The sequence below is a fragment of the Dipodomys spectabilis genome, unplaced genomic scaffold (genome assembly GCF_019054845.1).
Source record: "Dipodomys spectabilis isolate Male_0828 unplaced genomic scaffold, ASM1905484v1 ptg000004l, whole genome shotgun sequence".
Classification (NCBI taxonomy): Eukaryota; Metazoa; Chordata; class Mammalia; order Rodentia; family Heteromyidae; genus Dipodomys; species Dipodomys spectabilis.
Window position 1 is genome coordinate 633,000 of NW_024870681.1, and position 9,925 is coordinate 642,924.

The following is a 9,925-nucleotide window of genomic DNA, read 5'->3' on the forward strand; positions in this document are numbered from 1 at the left end:
AGGCATACCTGTGATACTCTCTAATCCTTTCTCTTCCCCAGGTCTGAGAAAGATTTATCTTGGTTATAGCACTGCTTACAATGACACTGTCATGAATTCTGTGGCTCTTCAAGTCCATAGCTCCTCAAGCTTCAAACTTGAGGTTTCTCCAGTCCACAAATTGTCAAAGATCAGCTGCTCTTAGCTGGCTGGAATCTTATTCCTCCTACTATCCCAGTACCTGATAAAGTGTAGAAAGAGTTAATGTCTACTCCATGTATGCCAAGGAAATATATATGCATGACATCTGAGTGACTAAATAATCAGTATTCATTTGGGCTCTTTGGAGATTATACCATCCAGTGTGTGTGTGTGTGTGTGTGTGTGTGTGTGTGTGTGTGTGTGTGTGTGTGTGTGTGTGTGTGTACACGTGTGCATGCGCGGCTACTGAGCCAGCCTTCATACCATCTTAAATCAGAACTACTCTAATCCAATGGACACAGAGGATACACAACTTTGAGAATCATGCTGCCAGGAGCTCTACCTTTAAAAGAATTCCTTTCCATTAACAAATGGCCTCCATAAAAACACAAATCAGCCTGGAGCCAGTGGCTTTCTCCTGTTATCCTCAGGAGGCTGAGATCTGAGGATCAAAGTTTGAAGCCAGCCTGGGCAGGGAAATCTGTAAGACTCTTAAGTCCAATTAACTACCAAAAATGTCAGAAGTAAAGTTGTGGCTCAAGTGATGGAGTGCTAGCCTTGAGCACAAAAACTCAGGGACAACAGCCAGGACCAGCACAAACAACAACAACAAAAAAAACCAGCATGGGGGCTGGGAAGGTGGCTCAGTGGTAGAGTGCTTGCCTTGCATGCATGAGGCCCTCGTTTCCTGATTCCTCAACACCACATAAGCAGAAAAAGCCGGAAGTGGCGCTGTGGCTCAAGTGGTAGAGCGCTAGCCTCGAGCTGAAGAGCTGAGGGACAGTGCACAGATCCAGAATTCAGGCCCCATGACGGACAATAAAAAGAAAAAAGAAAACAAAAAAACCAGCAAGACACAAATCATTCAATCTTTTGTATAAAATGTCTTCTGGTCTTGCTTTCATCTTGGACACTTGAGTTTAGTAGAAAACAGCTGGGTGTAATTGGGTGTGGTTGCACATGATGGTAATCCTAGCATTCTGGAGACCAAGGCAGGAAGAGGGTGAGTAGGAGGCCAGGCTAGACTGTAAGAGCTCAAAAAACAAAAATTCTAGAAAGGAAGGAAGGGAAGAAAGGAAAGAGGAAGGAAGGGAAGGAGGGAGGGAAGGGTGACTTGGTAGGGGAGGTAAATGAAAGTGGAGAGCAACCAGGAGAGTACCTGGGGAGTGGGACCTGAGTCTCTGAGTGCTGAAGGTGTAAACTGAAAAAATTCACACCCTCGACCATCTTGTCCAGCAGGCTGTGGTTCTCTAAGGCAAGGCTCCTCCTCACCATAGATTAGAGTAACGTCTCAGAATCTCAGGAACTGGACCTCATATCAGGATTTTATTTATTTATTCCTCAATAAACCCCTTACCGAGCTTTATCAAGGCACAATGCAATTAAGCTTCACTTTGTTCTGAGCATGCAATTGGTTAAGTTTTGCAAAGACTTGAAATCTCTACAATAATCAAGATATAGAAGTATCTTGCCCCCTATCTGTTAGGTCCACATAGCCAGATATCCTTATCTTAAGGTCCCAGACCAGTGCCTTGACACAGAAACACTCCCACCTTACCCTCTCTCCTTGACCAAATGGCTGGCAGCCGACCAGAGCTTTGAACAGAACAGAGGTTTGAACTGACTCCCTGCTTTACTTCCAGCTGTGACCCCTTTGGGTGTATTATCTCTGCCTTACCACTAGTTATTTTTGTACCAGCCCCCATCAGTCAACTCTAGCATTCCTTTAGACCCAGTGTAAGTACTTTAGATTGAAAGCAAGGAGTAAGTCCCTAGCCTCAGCTGGAGGCTTCCCTCCACAGATTTTCTTCCCAATAAATCTGAGCCATCTTTACCTATTACCCCTCACCTTTTTTTAACCCTAACACTCTCTTTTTACACTCAATCCCCAACTGACAGTCCCAAGGAACCATCATTTTCCACAATTTCTGTCAATACAAAAGTTTTTGTCTTTTCCAGAATTTTATTTGAATGAAGCAGTCTTTAGTGCTTGATTTTTGGTACTTAGTATAAAAAAGGTTTTGGCTTTCATCTATGTTGCTATGTGAATTTATATTTTCTTCCCCCCAGTGTTAGGAATAGGCATGTTAGTGTACTCTATGTCATCCAAGGTGATAGAAGGATTATTGTCTTGCAAATAAACTACTTGTGGTTTGATGAGATTAAGAGAACCATTAGTGGTCATATATTTCTTTCTTTCTTTCTTTTTTGTCGGTCCTGGGGCTTGAACTCTGGGCCTGGGCGCTGTCCTTGCACTCTTCAGCTCAAGGCCAGCACTCTATCTCTTAAACCACAGCGCCACTTTCAGTTTTCTAGTGGTTTATTGGAGATCAGAGTCTCACAGACTTTTCTGCCCGGGTTGGCTTTGAACCGTAATCCTCAGATCTCAGCCTCCTGAGCAGCTAGGATTACAGGCATGAGCCACTGGTGCCCAGCTTATTTCTTTTCTTTTTATTGTAAGATATATAAATATGCTTGTTTTCCTACTCTCTAGTTCATGGACATTTGGGTTGCCTTTGGCTATCTGTGTCTTATGTTTTCAATTCTCTCTCAAATAAGCAAATAAACAGGAATAGGATTGCACAACTGTATGTTTTACTTTACAAGTAATATTTTCATATGGTAATGGTAGCTGTACCTTTTCCACTGATTCCAGTGATGAAGGAATGTTTTATTGCTCTACATCCTTGCCAACGCTTTCTCTTTAGACATTTTAGTGGGTATGTAATGCTACCTTATTGTAGTGTTTGAATTTCCCCATGGTTAATTATATACAACATATTCTTGTGTAGTTATTGTCCCTTTATATTTCTTCTTCTTTCTTCCTTCTTCTCTTTCTCCTTCTTTTGTGCAGGTCGTGGGGCTTGAACTCAGGTCCTAGGTGCTATTCCTGAGCTTTTATTTTTGGTCCTGAGCTTGAATTCAGCTGAGCTTTTGTCCCTGAGCTTTCATGCTCCAGGTTAGTGCTCTACCACTTTAAGCCCAGCTCCATTGTGGCATTTTAGTAGTTAATTGAAGATCAGAATCTCAAGGACTTTCCTACCTGGGCTGATTTTGATCCAGGATCCTCAGATCTCAGCCTTCTGAGTAGCTAGGATTAAAGGCATGAGACATGGAGCTATCAGGGCCTGGCTTGTGTATTTTCTTTTGTGAAATTTCTGTCCAAAACTTTGTTCATTTTTAAATTGGATGTTTGTCTCTTTATAATTGAATTTTAACAGTTCTTTTTATTTATACTCTTAGTCAGACATGTTTTATAAACAATTTTCTACTATTCTTTGGTTTACTTTTTTATCATTTTGAATATTTTTTTCCTAGTGGAGAACTTTTTTTAAATGATTTGAACCTTTTGTGTTCTGGTTAAAATACCTTTGCATAGCTCATAGGTTCTTTCTCTCTCTCTCTCTCTCTTTCCCCACTTCCCCCTTTGTAGAAGCTGAATAGTTTTAGATTCTATGCTTGTGTCTATAATCTACTTGTATTTAAGTTTGGAGTATGGCAGAGAGTAGTTGTTAGAGTATTTTAGATAGGTCACCTCAGACAATAGCTGGTGCTTCTTCTCACTTCTCCCTTGTGCAAAGAGGTCTTGCTGGTCCCTTCTCAGCAATAAACCTTTCTTTATTCTCTGTACCTGCATGTCTGCCTGGTTTTCTGGCAAAGTCTAAAATATTCTAACAGCAGTGAGGGTAAAGTATATTTATTTTTTTTCTATTTAGATATCCAATTATTATATTACCAGTACGTAAGAAGGTGGCATTTTCCCCAGCAAATCATTTTGGCAGCTTTGTCAAAAATCAATTGGCCATAAAGGTGTGGCTCTATCTCTGGGTCCTCTTATGTCCCATGAATGTCCATATCTGTCCTCAGGATAACCCACTTACTTGATCACTAAACTTTATAGTAGGTCTTCAATTTGGTAGTTTAAGTCCTCTAACCAATCTACTTTGTGTTTCCTTTTGTGGTACTGGGGGGCTTGAATCCAGGGCTACAGCTACAGCCCTTTTATTTGTATTTTGTTTTGCAATAGGGTCTAACTTTGCCAGGGCTGGTTTCAAACTCCAAATCCTCTGATCACCACACCTAGCAAAACCATCATTCCTAGCAAAATAAAATGAGACAGTCCTTCCTTCCTTCCTTCCTTCCTTCCTTCCTTCCTTCCTTCCTTCCTTCCTTCCTTCCTTCCTTCCTTCCTTCCTTCCTTCCTGTCTCCCTTTCAGTACTGGGGGAGGGTTGAACCCACTATACTTAGGATTGCAGTTTATTAGAAAGAACATGAATGAACAGCTGGATGAAGAGGTCTATACCTAGAACAAGGTTTGGGAAAATCCTGAGCATAGTAGAGCTTCAATCTCCAATCATCAAGGTGCTGTGACCCTCTCTGGCTGTTTGGACCAAGAAGTTCTCTGGATACCTTCATGTGGAGATGTTCTGGAGGTTTCATGGTCTAAGCATTAACCATTAGTAATTGACAGAAATCTCCAGGCCTCTTCTCTTGCTGTGTCTTTGTCTCTGTCTGTTTCTGTCTCTCTGTCTCTGTCTCTCTCTGGTTGTGGTTGTTTGAGGTGTGAAGGGATGGGAGTGAGGAGCCCTGAGAGTTCTCACCCTCATCTCCTGGTTAGTTTCCTGCCACTAGTCCCAACCCAGAAGCTCACTAGCCCCACCTGAGTCATCCCTTTAACATACAATGGTTGGTAAATTCCAAGGGTTTTAGGAACTCTGTACTGGGAATGGAGACCCAGACCAAATATTTATCGTGGGTGTGGAGCTTCCTCCTGCTTTTACTGCTTCCCATACTATAAAAGACTATTCCATGTATAGGGAGAAAAGGATTTATTTATTTTATATACATGTTTGTATGTGAGTGTGAGTGTGAGTGTGTGTATGTGCTTGTCCTGGGGCTTGAATTCTAGGCCTGGGTGCTGTCCCTGAGCTTTTATACTCAGGGCTAGTGCTCTACCACTTGAGCCACAGCTCCAATTCTTGCTTTTTGGTGGTTAATTGGAGATAAGAGTATTATGAACTTTTCTGCCCACATTGGCTTAGAACCACCATCCTCAGATCTCAGCCTCCTGAGTGTTTAAGATGACAGGTATGAGCCACCAGACCCTGGCTCCATTATTTATTTTAATGTGACTGATATTAGCGGTGGTAGTATTTAGCACTGCTAGTACTAACAAGAATTTATTTAGATGTTTTCTGGTGCTGGACACTGGATTGGTGGCAGTTTCTCTGCTATCTTAACAATGTTGTAGGGAATATCACTGAGAACTTTTCTTTAGGTTATTTTCCCCAAGAAAATTTTCTGGAGTCAAGGTATCTATAGCCTGACATTTACACAGATACTGTTGAATTGCCCCCAACAGCTAGACCAATTTGGACTCCAGTCAACAGTGTATGAGCCATTTCTCTAGATTCTTGCCAATATTGGATGTTTCCAGCCTTTAAAATCATTGGTTGTAGGAAAATTCACACATAAAAGTAGAGGAACCAAGAAATGAAAACAAGAATTTTTTTCTTTTTTTTTTTTTTTTTTTTTTTTACTGTTTTTGTTTTCTTTCCTTTTTGTTCTGTTTGTTTGTTTATCTGCCTTTGGGAGGGTAAGGGTAAGCACAGAAATGGAAAGACAAAGAGTGAACAAGTGAAGCAGTGGTACTCACTAGACACTATGTGGAAAATGAAGTATACAACTTGTGGGTGGAGATGGGAGGGAAAAACTGGGAGAGAGAGAGGGAAGTGGTAACATTGTCCAAAATGAAATGTACACATACTCTCTACCTGACTTATGTAACTATAAATCCTCTGTGCATCACCTTTATAATAACAATACATTTTTTTTAAGTAGAAGGTAGCTGGACACCAGTGGCTCAGCCTGTTACCAGCTGAGATCAGGAAGATTATAATTCAAAGCTAGCCCAAGCAGAAAAGGTGGCAAAATTCATTCTCAACCCACCGCTGAGTGCCATAGTATGTGCCCTTCCTCATCCCAAGCTATGTGGGAGGCTAAAGTTGGGAGGATGGAAGTTCCAGGCCAGCTAAGACAGAAAAGTCCAGGTGAGGGCTGGGAAGGTGGTTCAGTGGTAGAGCGCTTGCCTTGCATGCATGAGGCCCTGGGTTCGATTCCTCAGCACCACATAAGCAGAAAAAAAAAAAAAAAAGAAAAGTCCAGGTGACCCAATCTCCACAGAGGGAAGGTATGCTTGTGATCCCAGCCACAACTAGAAATCGTAAGTAGATGGATCACAGCTCAGGTGCGCACCCTGGTGGGAATTGAGACCTTATGTAAAATATAACCTGCAAAAAAAAGAGGCTGAAGGTGTGACGTGAGTGATGGCTGGCTTTGATATAGTACTGGCTTTGAACTGTGATCCTCAGATCTCAGCCTCATGAGTAGCTAGGATTACAGGCGTGAGCCACTAGCGCCTGGAGTCACTGTAAGTTTATCCCTCTTAATGTTCAGGTTGGCCATTGAGAGTTTCTTCAAGTTGGATGTTGAGGTCTTTGGCCATGGCTCTAGTGGTCTTTGATGGTTTTATGGTTTAGCAAGATGTTGCAGGCTTATCTCTTGTGTGTTTTCTGTACCATACAGAGCACAGTCATTTCTCTGAAGAGCCCTGGTTCCTTTCAATGAGAAATAGCATTTGAAGACCTCCATTAAAGAACCAAAAGACATTTATTTCTGCTGAAGTAGTGATTAGTGCACTTGTTTTGTTGTTGTTGTTGTTGTTTTAGTGCACTTGTTTTCTTTGTAAAGTACAAAGCTAGGATACCTAAATCTATTTGATATATACTGAATCGTAATTTTATACCAAAATTTTCAATTAGTATTCATGTCTTTACTCTTTTGTATTGGTAGTAGAGTTTGAACTCAGCATCTTGTTGCTCTTTTTTTGTTTGTTTGTTTTTTTGATGATTGTGAGGCCTGAACTCTGGGCCTGGGTGCTGTCCCTCAGCTCTTGAGCTCAAGGCTAGCGCTCTACCACCTGAGCCACAGTACCACTTCTGGCTTTTTTCTGCTTATGTGGTGCTGAGGAATCGAACCCAGGGCCTAATGCATGCAAGGCAAGCACTGTACCACTGAGCCACCTTCCCAGCTCTGAACTCAGCATCTTATATTCTTTCTTTTTCTTTTTTTTTCTGCTCAAGGCTGTCCAATTCATTTTCAAGATGTCAAAATTTTTACTTTATCTCTGAGATATCTCTTTACCATGCCCCTTTTATTTTGCCTTTATAGAAAACCACCTTGGGGGGGAGGGGGAGATGGGAAGGGATGGGAAGGGGAAACAAAGGAGGAGGCAACAATACTTGATAAGAAATGGGGGCTGGGGGTTTAGCCCAGCGGAAGGGCACCCGCCCGGCGCATGCAAGGCCCTGGGTTCTGTCCTCAGCCCTGGGGAAAAAAAAAGAAAAAGAAAAAAAGAAAAAAAAAAGAAATGTACTCATTATCTTGCCCATGTAATTGTAACCCCTCTGTATGGTATTTTCACAATATAAATAAATAAATAAGCCCCCCCCCCCAAAAAAAAAAAAAAAAACCCAAGCCAGGCACTGGTGGCTCACATCTGTAATCCTAACTACCTAGGAGGCTGAGATTCGAGGATTGTGGTTCAAAGACAGCCCAGGCAGGAAAGTCTATGAAACCTTTATCTCCAATTAACCACGAGAAAACTGGAGGTGATGTTATGGTTGGAAGTGGTAGAGTGCTAGCCTTGAGCAAAAGAGCTCAGGGACAACACTCAGGCACTGAGTTCAAGCCCCATGACTGGTAGAGGGGGGTGGGGACAAAGGAAGAAAGAGAAAAAAATAAAAAAGAATCAAGCTCCTGTTCTCAGCAGCAACTTGGTTAGTCACACAACAGTCTCCAGGGACTTGTCGTCATCTGGGTATGACCCCACCCAGGGCTGTGTCATTCTAAACTTAGCATGTGTGTGTCACAGTGCAAAAACACCATATAGCCCTCACCAGCCTGCAAGGAGGAGGTGTGTCTCCTAGAGGCTGTATTTAGAATTTCTTCATAATAATAAAATTCAGAGGTGTGTCTTTGTATTATAGTATAGGAAAGCCTCTGATTTCGCCTCTTTCCTCTTTTTTTTTTTTTTTTCTGTTTTGCGTTTTTGTTGGTTTGTTTCTTTGATGTCAGTACTAGTCTGTAAATTCAGGGCCTCACTTGACTTTTCCCTCAAGGATGGCATTATACCACTTGAGCCACATTTCCAATTCCAGCTTTTTGGTGATTAACTGGAGATAAGAGTCTCACAAACTTTCTTGCCCAAGCTGGCTTCAAATTGAGATCTTTAGATCTCAGCATCCTAAGTAGCTAGAATTACAGGTAAGAGCCATTGGTGCCCAGCTCCAAATTGTTAATGTTCTCAACAACAATAAAATTCCCTGACTTTCCACCATTTATTGAGCTCTATTACTGAGCCATGCCACAGCCTAATTTTTGTGCTGGTTATTTTAGAGGTCTTGCTTCTTGCCTGGACTGTGATCGTCCTTTTTTTTTTTTTTTTTTTTTTGCTTCTGACCAAAGCTAGGATGACAGGTGTCTACTACAACATGTAGCTTCTTCCAATGAAGAGAAGTCTCTGGGCTTTTGTGCATGGGCTGGCCTGGAACAGTGATCCTCCCAATCTTGGCCTCCCATATAGCAGGATACCATGTACATTCCACTGCACCCAGCAATGAGCTGAGCTGAGGCCTTCCAAACTTCTCTACGTATCACAATCTCTCCTCCCAAGTAGATAGTATCACAGGCATGGAGCCACTAGTGCCTGGCTGCAGAATAATTTTTTGTGTGTTCTTGTTGGTCATGGGGCTTGAACTCTGGGCCTGGGCACTGTCCCTCAGCTCTTCAGCTCAAGGCTTGAGCTCTACCATTTGAGCTACAGCGCCACTTCCGGTTTTCTGGTGGTTAATTGGAGATAAGAGTCTCGTGGCCTTTCCTGCCCGGTCTGGCTTTGAACTGCAATCCTCAGATCTCAGCCTCCTGAGTAGCTAGGATTATAGGCATGAACCACTGGTGCCCGGCCAATAATTTATTTTTTTTAAGTCACACTTAAGGACAACATCTAAATAGGAAGGGACAATTAGTTCCATTCTGACTCATAAATCATCTCGTCTTCATGCCAAGACCAGATGGTGATGTTAAAAAAAAAAAAGAAGAAAAAAAAAACAACCAGCAACAACAACAAAAAACCAATCCCTTTGGCTTGTAAAGAGTTGGTTTCAGAGCAACCTCTACTGGTTGCTAGGAAATATTGGTTAATCTAGTGCTTTTAAAAACAGGCAAGATGGGGCAGGGAATGTGGCTTAGTGGTAGAGTGCTTGCCTAGCATGCATGAAGCCCTGGATTTAATTCCTTAGTACCACATACACAGAAAAAGCCAGAAGTAGTGCTGTGGCTCAAGTGGTAGAGTGCTAGCCTTGAGCTAAAGAAGCTCAGGGACAGTTCCCAGGCCCTGAGTTCAAGCCCCAGGACTGGCAAAAACAAACCAAAACCAAACAAAAACAGGCAACGTTGTTTGGCACCAGGGGATCAAACCAGTAATCTGGCTATTCAGGAGGCTGAGATCTAAGGATAGATGTTTGAAATCAGCCCACACAAGAAAGTCCCTGAGACTCTTATCTGCAATTAATCACCAAGGAGCCACAAGTGGAGCTGTGGCTCAAGTGATACAGCACTAACACTGTTGGCTCACACTTGTAATCATAGCTACTTGGGAGGCTGAGACTGAGTATTACAGTTTGA